Source organism: Arachis ipaensis, chromosome B10 (assembly GCF_000816755.2).
Source record: "Arachis ipaensis cultivar K30076 chromosome B10, Araip1.1, whole genome shotgun sequence".
NCBI classification, from domain to species: Eukaryota; Viridiplantae; Streptophyta; class Magnoliopsida; order Fabales; family Fabaceae; genus Arachis; species Arachis ipaensis.
This window is the reverse complement of record NC_029794.2, coordinates 24,876,275-24,889,137: the sequence shown is the minus strand read 5'-3', so window position 1 is coordinate 24,889,137 and position 12,863 is coordinate 24,876,275.

Below are 12,863 nucleotides of genomic sequence, written 5' to 3'. Positions count from 1 at the left end.
CTTCATCTAAGAATTCGAACCTACTCCTCACCCTTGTGTTTGGATTCTCCTTCTTATATTCTTCTCTTCTTATACTTGCATAAGGAATCTCTATACTGTGACATAGAGGATTCCATATTTTCTTTTCTGTTTTCTTCTTTTTCATATGAGCAGGAACAAGGATAAGAACATTCTTGTTGAAGCTGATCCTGAACCTGAAAGAACTCTAAAGAGGAAGCTAAGGGAAGCTAAAGCACAACTCTCTGGAGAAAATCTGACTGAAAATTTCGAAAAAGAAGGAGATATGGCCAAAAATAACAACAATGCAAGGAAGATGCTTGGTAACTTTACTGCACCCAATTCCAATTTACATGGAAGAAGCATCTCAATTCCTGCCATTGGAGCAAAGAACTTTGAGCTTAAACCTCAATTAGTTTCTTTGATGCAACAGAACTGCAAGTTCCATGGACTTCCATCAGAAGATCCTTTTCAGTTCTTAACTGAATTCTTGCAGATCTGTGATACTGTTAAGACCAATGGGGTTGATCCCGAGGTCTACAGGCTTATGCTTTTCCCGTTTGCTGTAAGAGACAGAGTTAGGAAGAAACATGATCCTGGAAAGTTCTTAATACCTTGTACCATAGGCACCATGACCTTTGAAAAGGCTCTATGTGACCTTGGGTCAGGGATAAACCTCATGCCACTCTCTGTAATGGAGAAACTGGGAATCTTTGAGGTGCAAGCTGCTAGAATCTCATTAGAGATGGCAGACAGCTCAAGAAAACAAGGTTATGGACTAGTAGAGGACGTGTTAGTAAAGGTTGAAGGCCTTTACATCCCTGCTGATTTCATAATCCTAGACACTGGGAAGGATGATGATGAATCCATCATCCTTGGAAGACCCTTCCTAGCCACAGCAAGAGCTGTGATTGATGTGGACAGAGGAGAATTGATCCTTCAACTGAATGAGGACAACCTTGTGTTTAAAACTCAAGGAACTCCTTCTGTAACCATGGAGAGGAAGTATGAAAAGCTTCTCTCACTGCAGAGTCAATCAAAGCCCCCACAGTCAAACTTTAAATTTGGTGTTGGGAGGCCACAACCAAACTCTAAGTTTGGTGTTGAACTCCCATATCCAAACTCTAAGTTTGGTGTTGGGAAGTCTCAACAATGCTCTGAACATCGGTGAGGCTCCATGAGAGCTCACTGTCAAGCTATTGACATTAAAGAAGCGCTTGTTGGGAGGCAACCCAATGTTATTTAATCAATTTTATTTTATTTTATTTTCTCTTTATTATTTCGTGTTTTATTAGGTTGATGATCATGTGGAGTCACAAAAACTACTAAAAAATCAAAAACAGAATGAAAAACAGCATTGAAAATAGCACACCCTAGAGGAAGAGCTTACTGGCGTTTAAACGCCAGTAAGGAGCATCTGGCTGGCGTTTAATGCCAGAACAGAGCATGAAACTGGCGTTAAACGCCAGAAATAAGCAGCGGTCTGGCATTTAAACGCCAGGATTGCACCCAGAGGAAAGCTGGCGTTAAACGCTAGAAACAAGCTCCATTTGGGCGTTTAACGCCAGAAACAAGCATGGAAGTGGCGTTAAACGCCAGAATTGCACAATAAGGGCGTTTTTCACGCCTAATTGAGGCAGGGATATTAAGTCCTTGGCCCCACTTGATCTGTGGGCCCCACAGGATCTCCTCAGGATCTGTGGACCCCACAGGATCCCCACCTAACCTTATTTTCTCCTCTTCACACCTTTTCATAACTCTCTTCCCCAAATGCCCTTCACCAATCACTTCAATAACTCTTTTCCATCACCCCCTCACCACTCACATCCATCTTCTCTTCCCCAAAAACCCCACCTACCTTCAAATTCAAAATATGTTCCCTCCCAAACCCAACCCTAATGGCCGAAACTTAACCCTCTCCCCCTCCTATATAAACCCCTCATTCCTTCTTCATTTTCACACAACACTACCCTAACTTCTCACCTTGGCCGAAAACACCTCACCCTCCATCTCCTCCATTTTTTTTCTTCTTCTACTTCTTTCTTTCTTCTTTTGCTCGGGGACGAGCAAACATTTTAAGTTTGGTGTGGTAAAAGTATTGCTTTTTGTTTTTCCATAACCATTAATGGCACCTAAGGCCAGAGAAACCTCTAGAAAGAGGAAAGGGAAGGCAATTGCTTCCACCTCTGAGTCATGAGAGATGGAGAGATTCATCTCAAAGGTCCATCAAGACCACTTCTATGAAGTTGTGGCCAAGAAGAAAGTGATCCCTGAGGTTCCTTTCAAGCTCAAAAGGAATGAGTATCCGGAGATCCGACTTGAGATTCAAAGAAGAGGTTGGGAAGTTCTCACCAACCCTATTCAACAAGTCGAGATCCTAATGGTTCAAGAGTTCTATGCAAACGCTTGGATCACAAGGAACCATGATCAAAGTGTGAACCCAAATCCAAAGCATTAGCTTACTATGGTTCGGGGGAAATACTTAGATTTCAGTCTGGAAAATATAAGGCTGGCGTTCAACTTGCCAATGATGGAAGAAAACGCACGCCCCTACACAAGAAGGGTCAACTTTGATCTAAGGTTGGACCTAGTCCTCATAGACATATGTGAGGAAGGAGCTCAATGGAAAATTGACTCAAGAGGCAAGCCGGTTCAACTAAGAAGGCATGACCTCAAACCAGTGGCTAGGGGATGGCTAGAGTTCATTCAACGCTCAATCATTCCTACTAGTAACCGGTCTGAAGTTACTATAGACCGGGCCATCATGATCCACAGTATCATGATTGGAGAGGAGGTGGAAGTTCATGAGATTATACCTCAAGAACTCTACAAGGTTGCTGACAAGTCCTCCACTTGGGCAAGGTTAGCCTTTCCTCACCTCATTTGCCACCTCTGCAATTCGGCTAGAATTGACATAGAGGGAGATATCCTCACTGAAGAGGATAAGCCCATCACTAAGAAAAAGATGGAGCAAATAAGAGATCATGGACCTTAACATGAGCATGAGGAGATTCCTCACCATGAAATCCCTGAGATGCCTCAAGGGATGCACTTCTCTCCACAAAACTATTGGGAACAAATCAACACCTCCTTAGGAGAATTAAGTTCCAACATGGGACAACTAAGGGTAGAGCACCAAGAGCACTCAATCATCCTCCATGAAATTAGAGAAGATCAAAGAGCTATGAGGGAGGAGCAAGAAAGACAATGAAGAGACATAGAGGAGCTCAAGAGCACCATTGGTTCTTCAAGAAGAGGAAGACGCTACCCTCACTAAGGTGGACTCATTCCTTAATCTCCTTGTCTATTTATTTTATTTTTTTCGATTTTTGAGCTTTATGTTTATTTATATTTGTGTCTTATTACATGATCATTAGGGTCTAAGTGTCTATGCCTTAAAGTTATGAATATGAATCCATCACCTCTCTTGAATGAAAAATATTTTAATTACAAAAGAACAAGAAGTACATGGTTTCAAATTCATCCTTGAAACTAGTTTAATTATTTTGATGTGGTGACAATACTTTTTGTTCTCTGAATGAATGCTTGAACAGTGCATATGTCTTCTGAAGTTGTTGTTTATGAATGTTAAATATGTTGGCTCTTGAAAGAATGATGAAAAGGAGACATGTTATTTGATAATCTGAAAAATCATAAAAATGATTCTTGAAGCAAGAGAAAGCAGTGAATACAAAAGCTTACAGAAAAAAATATGCGAAAAAAAAAGAGAAAAAGAACAAGCAAGCAGAAAAAGCCAAAAGCTCTTAAAACCAAAAGGCAAGAGCAAAAAGCCAATAGCCCTTAAAACCAAAAGGCAAGGGTAATAAAAAGGATCCAAGGCTTTGAGCATCAGTGGATAGGAGGGCCTAAAGGAATAAAATCCTGGCGTATATTCTCTTCTTTTTATCCTATTTGATTTTCAGTTGCTTGGGGACAAGCAACAATTTAAGTTTGGTGTTGTGATGAGCAGATAATTTATACGCTTTTTGGCATTGTTTTTACATAGTTTTCAGTATAATTTAGTTAGTTTTTAGTATATTTTTAGTAGTTTTTAGTTAAAATTCACATTTCTAGACTTTACTATGACTTTGTGTGTTTTTCTGTGATTTCATGTATTTTCTGGCTGAAATTGAGGGACTTGAGCAAAAATCAGATTCAGAGGTTGAAGAAGGACTGCAGATGTTGTTGGATTCTGACCTCCCTGCACTCAAAGTGGATTTTCTGGAGCTACAGAACTCCAAATGGCACGCTCTCAATTGCATTGGAAATTCGACATCCAGGTCTTTCCAGCAATATATAATAGTCTATACTTTGCCCAAGTTTAGATGACGCAAACCGGCGTTGAACGCCAGTTCCATGCTGCATTCTGGAGTTAAACGCCAGAAACAGGTTGCAAAGTAGAGTTAAACGCCAGAAACAGATTACAAACTGGCGTTCAACTCCAAGAAAAGCCTCTACACGTGTAAAGCTCAATGCTCAGCCCAAGCACACACCAAGTGGGCCCCAGAAGTGGATTTCTGCATCATTTACTCATCTCTGTAAACCCTAGTAACTAGTTTAGTATAAATAGAACTTTTTACTATTGTATTTACATCTTTAGTTTCATCTTTAGATCATGTTTGGGGGCTGGCCATTCGGCCATGCCTGAACCTTCATCACTTATGTATTTTCAACGGTAGAGTTTCTACACACCATAGATTAAGGTGTGGAGCTCTGCTGTTCCTCATGAATTAATACAAAGTACTACTGTTTTTCTATTCAATTCAAGCTTATTCCGCTTCTAAGATATTCATTCGCACCCAAGAACATGATGAATGTGATGATTATCTGATGCTCATCATCATTCTCACTTACGAATGCGTGCCTGACAAACACTTTCGTTCTACATGCAAACAAGCTAGAATGAGTATCTCTTAGATATCTAATACAGGGGACCGAGTCCGAGATATTAGAATCTTTGTGGTATAAGTTAGAACCCATGGATGGCCATTCTTGAGATTCAGAAAGTCTAAACCTTGTCTGTGGTATTCCGAGTAGGATCTGGGAAGGGATGGCTGTGACGAGCTTCAAACTCGTGAGTGCTGGGCGTAGTGACAGACGCAAAAGGATAGTAAATCCTATTCCAGTATGATTGAGAACCGACATATGATTAGCCATGCAGTGACAGCGCATTGGACCATTTTCACAGAGAGGATGGGATGTAGCCATTGACAACGGTGATGCCCTACATAAAGCTTGCCATGGAAAGGAGTAAGAATGGTTGGATGAAAACAGCAGGAAAGCAGAGGTTCAGAGGAACGAAAGCATCTCTATACTCTTATCTGAAACTCTCACCAATGAATTACATAAGTATCTGTATCCTATTTTAATTATCTTTTAGTACACTATAATCTCTTAATACATTTGAATCCGCCTGACTGAGATTTACAAGGTGACCATAGCTTGCTTCAAGTCGACAATCTCCGTGGGATCGACCCTTACTCACATAAGGTTTATTACTTGGACGACCCAGTGCACTTGCTGGACAGTTGTGCGAAGTTGTGACAAAGAATTAAGATTATGAACGTGCGTATAAAGTTTTCAGCGCCGTTACCAAGGAATGGAACCGTCACGATTTCTGCGCACCAATCCCAGGTCGTTCTCCCTAGAAATTGCCTTAGAATTCACATCATTGATTAGGAAGTCTTTTGTGGTTTTGAGAGTTGGTGCAAGAATTCAAACTAACAAAAGTAAACAATAATTAATTGAAATAAAAGCCTTGGCCAAGGGTGAGTATTGGAAGTTCCATCATTGTAGCTTCCTTCAATTGTGATAAGAATTGATTATTGCTCCACTTAGTTAACCCCCTAATAATGGAGGAAAGTCAAGTGAAAGTAACTAACTTGAGTCACAAGTCCTAGTTTCACCCTAGGGAAGTCTAGCTTTAGTGAACTCCAAGTCAATTAGCAATTTTCAATTCCTAATCAACAATTGATATCCACTACTCAAGTGTCTCCAATAAGTCAATAACTCAACCCCTAAGCCAAGTAAGAGAAATCTACTCCATAGCTAAGGTTGTTATTTTCACAAATAATTGGTGGGCAATTATGGAAGACATGATGTAATTGAGAGAAAAGAGTTGAATTAAAGCTATCTAATCCAAGCAATCATCAAAAATCAAGCAATTGAATGAAATTCCTCAATGCATTAATCAAAACTCAAAGTAACAAGGTCACAAATCTAGATCTAAGTGAATGAATCAAGAGAACACTAATTAAGAGTAGAAGAAGAGTAGATCTACAACTTGTATCAAAGTAAAAGTTAATTAGCAATGGATCTCACCAAGAAATCAAAGGAGAATTGCAATGGAGAGAGTAAAATCCTAGAAAGAAGTTAGAGTTTCTCTCTCTAAAAAAATGTAACTAACTACCCAAAATATCTAGAATTATGACTAATTATCCCAACCCCCTAATCCTTGGTCTTCATATGCTTTTCCCTCCAAAATCCTGCCCCAAAACAGGGCCTGGGACTGCCTGAAATCGCTGGTCACGTTTTCTTCTTAAAAAATCACGTGCGCCATCGGTGCGTACGCGCACAGTACGCGTACGCGTCCCTGGGGTTTTTCACGACCTACACGCAGGCTTCAAGCATATAAGCGCGCGGGCTCGGAGGGTGCATATCCGCGCGTACGCGTACGGTGCGTGTGCGTGCCCATGCTCAAACTTCAAAACTCTAATTTATTCCATGCTCCTTCCATTCATGCATGCTTCCTTCACTCCTCTCAGCCATTTTTACCTATAACTTCTGAAACCACTTAACAAACGGATCACGGCATCGAATGGTAATAGAGGAGGATTAAAGTATATCAATTCTGATGCAAAAGAAGCATGTTTTCATCTATGAAGCAAAGTGGGGAAAGGAACACAAAATCACGCAATTTTATATGAATAAGTGTGGAAGATCATTGATAAAACCCTTAAAATCTATATATGATAAACCCTAAAAACGGGGTTTATCACCAAGCCAGTGAAAAGATTGAGAAAAATTTTAACATTACCGGAACACTAGTTTCCTGAATGTCAAATTTTGATTGAAAAAGTTTATACCCTTCATCAGTAGGTGATGGTAGGATTTCTTGGATCGGTCCAAAGAAGTCCCACCATTGGTAGAACCAATTTGGAAAAACATAATTTGATTTTCTTTTAAAATAGATTAACCATGAATGTCTGTACTGAGTATTTTGAAACCAAAATACTTTAGTCCAGGCTTCCATGTAGTCCCAATAATTAAAACCTATTGGGTCATAATTTTGAGAAAACTTTTGGATTTTGTTTAGATTGTTCCCAAATTGCTTTGGGGTTAAAAATTTGAGGATTTGAATTGTTGAATGGGTTATAAAGTCAAGATTAGTTTTGTCCTTGTAATGTTTAATAGATACTGAGTTGGTATCTATTAAAATGAATTCATAAAATTGGCGGGTTTTATTGGGTGCAAATGGCTTGAAATGGAATCCAGTAGGAAAGATTTTTGGGATGACTTTATTTGGTGAGTTATCCCAAAATTCAGGCTCCATTTGGATAATGTTTGAGTATTTGTTTGTAGATATATAATTGGTTTGGGTTTTTTGTGTTTTGGTAGTAATTGTGGATGTTTGCGGTGTTAGGACTATGTTCTTTTCTCTTGGTTTCTGTACTACAGTTTTTTGGTTGGCTACTTGGGATATTAGTTCAGCTAAGTTAATTTCTTCATCTGACTCACTGCAAATGTCAGCCCAAGATTTTTTGTTAAGTTTGGTGAGGCCTTGGTCTTGTAAGGCCAAGAGGGTTTCGATTGGGAAGGCGTAGTCTGCCTTAGTCTACTTGGCTTGATTGATTGCTGGTTCAATGGATTATTGGGCTGGATTTTTAGAGGGTTGTTGGGTAGATTGTTGGGTAGATGACCCAGTTGGGATGCTTGACCCTGATTTTCTGGTTGGCCCTGCTATGGCTAGGCAAATGTCTCTGCCTCTTACTGAGGCTAATGTTGCCTTTTTAGGCATCGTCTCTGTGCTTGTCTCCCTGCAAATATTCACGTGTGAGAAAGTCAGGGAGAGAGTTTGAGTTGCCCTTGATGTGCTCAATATCAAAATAAAAAATGCTTAATATAGCTTGCCACCTGGCAAACACTTGTCTTGATGCAAGATTTTAACGTCATTTTGTAAAACTTCTTTAGCTGATTTGCAATCAACTCGGACTAAAAACTTTTGATTGAGTAAGTCAGATTGAAATTTTGTGATGCATAAAATAATGGCTAAAATTTTCTTTTTTATAGTGGAATAGCTTTGTTGAGTACTATTCTAATATTTTGATGTAAATGCAATGATACATTCTTTATCATGCAATTTTTATTTTAAGATACCACCATATCCTAAATTAGATGCATCTGTTTCAACACTTTTGAATGCATGAGGAACAGGTAGGTAAAGGCAAGGAAGATTTCGAACTTTGGTTTTAAGAAATCTGATGATATCAGAATGTTTGTCCGTCCATGGCGGAGGATTTTTCTTAAGCCTATCATGAAGAGGCTTAATGAGATTGTTAAGATTTGGGATGAAGTCTGAGACATAATTAAGACATCCTAGGAATCTCAGGAGTTGAGGTTTGTCAAGGATATAGTCTGGGAACTTTTCTGCAAACAAAATTGATCTTTCGATTGGGGTTATTGTTCCTTGGAAAATCATATAACCAAGAAAACGAATTTTTGTTTGGAAAAGGACAATTTTCGATTTTGAAACCGCAAGTCCATTTTTCTGGATGATGTACATAAAAGTTTTAACATGTTTGAAATGTTCTTGTAAAGTTTGAGAGAAGATTAAAACATCATCTATGTAAACAATTGCAAAGTTTGAATATGGGTTAAAAATATCGTTCATTATTTTTTGAAATTCCGATGGGACATTTTTCAGACCAAACAGCATTACATTCCATTCATATTGACCAAATGGAACTGTAAATGCAGTTTTGTATCTATCAGATTCTTCAATCTGAATTTGCCAAAAACCGGATTTCATATCAAGCTTTTAAAAGATATTTGCTGAATTTAACCTATTGAGTAAATCCTTTTTGTTTGGGATAGGATAACGAATCCACTGTAAAGCTTGATTCAACAGTTTGTAATTGATGACAAGCCTGGGAGTTCCTCGTTCTATCTCAGCTTGCTTATTGACATAAAAAGCCGAGCAAGGCCAAGGACTCTTACTAGGACGAATTAATCCTTTATTCAAAAGGTCATTAATCTCTTTTTGACAATGCTGCAAAAGCTGCTCATTCATTTGAATAGGGCGGGCTTTTGTAGGGATTTTTGATTCTTTGAAACCTTTTTCATAGGGAAGATCAACAATGTGTTCTTTCCTATTCTAGAAGGTATGAGGCAGATCAGAACAAATAGACTTTTCAATTTGGTTTGAAAGAATTTTAATTTTATCTTGAATCCTTGGTTGAGAAAGTTGTGATTCAAGGGTTTTAAAAGAGATTTCTTCTTTCAAAAAACAAATCTATTTGGTTTTGGATTCGATTAAGTTGAGAGATTTCTGGTTTGGTGAATCTAGGAATTCAAAGAAAGATACCTGTCCTCCCACAAAAGAGGTAAGTCCAGGAAAATCTACTAGGTAGGGAAACAAAAGGATTATAAAAGGTGTCCCCAAGACTACATCGTTTTTGATATCCTTTGCTATGATGAAGTTGGTTGGAATCCTAAGATTACCTTTTTCAACAAAAGCATTGGTTAATTTGAATTTGATGTTTAGTCATTCACCCATTATTGAGCTAAGACGTTCAGTAGTTTTTTCAAAATACTTTGTGGGGATCAGACCTTCTTTAATACAATTTGAACCTGCACCTGAGTCAAAGAGTGCGATGGTTTCAAGAACAAAATCTTTAACGACAATTCGGATATTAACACGATGTTTCATAAAAGAGAACACGTTTATTATTCTTAAGATTTCTTTTCTGTCATTGTCGTTAGAAATTTCATTTTCTTGTTTTTTAGAAAACTCAGTTTGGTTTTAAAAAGGATCAAGTTCTTCATCATCAGACCCTTCTTGTTGCATTAATTGCGAGAGAATGAGTGATGATTGTCTTGATTTCTTTTGATATCTTGGATTTCCCTTTTGAGGTTGTTGACCTCAGTATGGAGATCCTGAATGGTTATGGGATGAATAACTTGTTTTTCTAATTTTTTAAAAATGGGTTTGACATCATATCTATTACTAAGGACAAGGTTTTTGGGTTTCTTTTCTTTTTGTAAAGATTTTTTTAATTTCAAAAGAAAGTCTTTCTTTTGTTCTTGATCTTCAATAGCCTCTATAGAATCAAATAGGAGATCTTGATCTTTGGATAAAACATTACTTTACTTGACATCGGAATCTGAGGATGATTCAATATCATCAACTTGGATATTATTGATATCATCGGAGGATTTCGGTCCAGATTCGTCATCTGAACTTTCAATTAAAAGATTGTTAATCTATTCCTCAATCTGGGGATCAAGGTTCAGATTTAATCTTTCCTTCTAACCTACAGTATTTGCTAACATGTCCTGATTTTTTACATGTATAAAAAATAATGGGGTTTTTCTGAGGATACTTTTGAAAATTTTTTTGGAAACCTTTTTCATTCTTGGTTCTTTGAAAACTTTTCCTTGGTCTTCTGAAATTCTTTTCAGGATAAGATTTAAAATTTTTTTGATTGGATGGTCTTTTAGTTTTCCTTGGATGACAAGCAGGAAGACCAAATTGTTCACAGAAAGTTCCCAAATTGATTCGATTTTGTTTTTTCTCACGAGCAAGTTGTCGTTGGATCTTATCATCTTGACAGATCTTTAGAGCAACCTTTTGGATGAAAGAGATAATTTGACTAAAACTTAACGCATCATAGGGAATTATCCCATCCAGAGTTAAGCTACGAATTTTGTCCCATACTTTATCTCCCAGGGATTAGGAAGTCCGGCTAGGAATTTTTCCTTCCAAAAGGGCTGTAGAATGTCTTCTCTGGTATAGACCCTAGAAAGAAAGGTGTCTTTATACTATCTAAAGTCAGACAAGGTTTTGCATCTGAGATTGAAAAGTAATTCAGCAGAACAATCTTTTCAAAGAGATGGATCCCCTATGAAGTGGCTTGCTATAGTAAAGATTAAGGTATTAATCGCATCAGGGATAGGTTCCCCGTCATCTCCAAAGATGGGTTCGTTTTGATCGTTAACCTTTATGGCAAAAAAGATTGATTGTTTTTGGTCATCAGAAAGGTAGTTATCCCACAAACCTTTGAGTTGACCAGAGAAACCAGAAACAATAACATTGGTTATTGCTTCCTCAGAGGTGTCATGAGCAGCTTGATAGGTTATCCCTACCATGGTCATATGCTGAAGCATACTCATGATGTTGTATTCAGTTTTTCCATCTATGTTCCATTCATAGACATTATGGGCATTGAAGCTGACAAAACCTAGTTCCCGTTCTTTAAGGGCTAGAGCAGGAGCAGACATACGATTATAACTAAGCGCAGAGGGTTTGGTTAAACCCTTCCATTTAGTCATGGAATTGGTCATGATTGGGCTAACTTTAAGAGATGATTTTCCTGAATCATCACTTTGGTCTGAAGAGGACTCATTAGAGTCTTGGTTAAGAGCATTAATGGCTTTGGATGCACGAGTTTGTATCCGAGATGTAGATTCACTAGAGTTTGTAGGAGTTTTGGGGACAGTAGTAAGACGACTTAAAAGTTGGTCGATCTTCTGCATGACTTCTGAATCACCAGATTCTTGTTTTAAAATAGAAGTTTTAAGACTTTGTTTAGCCTTGCTACTCATTTTGAAAGGTTTGAAAAACGGTTTTTCAATAGTTTTGGAAGTAGAGGCTTCAGAAGCATTTTTCAAAGACAAAAGAGATCCTGAAGATGAAAGGTTGTTACCTAAATATTGTAAAAATCTATTAGTATAATTTGATTGCTCAATGAGATTTTTAATATCTTTAGGGGCGACAGCTTCATCTACATTTTTTCTTTTAAATGGAGAGTCCATAACCGGGTTATGTCCCTCCGTAGTTGAAATAACAAAAGATCCTTTTGGAGGAAATTCAGATTTGATTAAATTTCCATCTTTAACTTTCCAGGTTGAAATAACGTTCGCTGATGACGAATGTTTTTTTATTTTTAAAAGGATAATTGATATTATTTTTAATAGAATAAGCATGAAACCATTCAAAGAAAGGAATATGCATTCTGACTTCATTGAGAAAACTGTAATATTTTTCTTTGAATGATGAGATTTGAGAAGCAGTATATGTATGTAAATACCATTCTCTATGGAGATCATATTCCTTAGAGTAAAGATTTTTACGTAGGGCTTCTTTATTTATAACAAATTATGTGCTATTCATGGGCACCATCATTCATAGAAGAATATGTTGGAGATTGAATAGATTGTGTAGATTCTAAATCAACATCATCATCAGTTTGATAAAATAGTTGAGAAATGTTCGATTTATTTTGTACCCTAGAAATATTAATTTCAGAATGTACGGGTCTTGAAATTTTTGAAAGCTGGGATTGAGAAGTCACCGAAAAAGATCTCCTTGCTAAAGCAAAATCATTAGACGTTCCTGTTTCAGATCTTAAAGAAAAAGAGTTTCGTCTGTCGAAGAAAATCTCTACTTTCCCTGTTTCATCTTTTTTTACCTCTCGCAAGAGAGGTGCTTGTCTAGGTTACGTTGGAATGGCTCGATCAATTGACCATGACCGGAGAAGGTCAATTTCATCCCACTTAATGAGCCTTGGGACCGTGACGTTGGCCTTTGTCATGTCTGTGACAAACAAAGTGGTTTCACGATCTTGGGATTTAAGAAGGACTCTGGA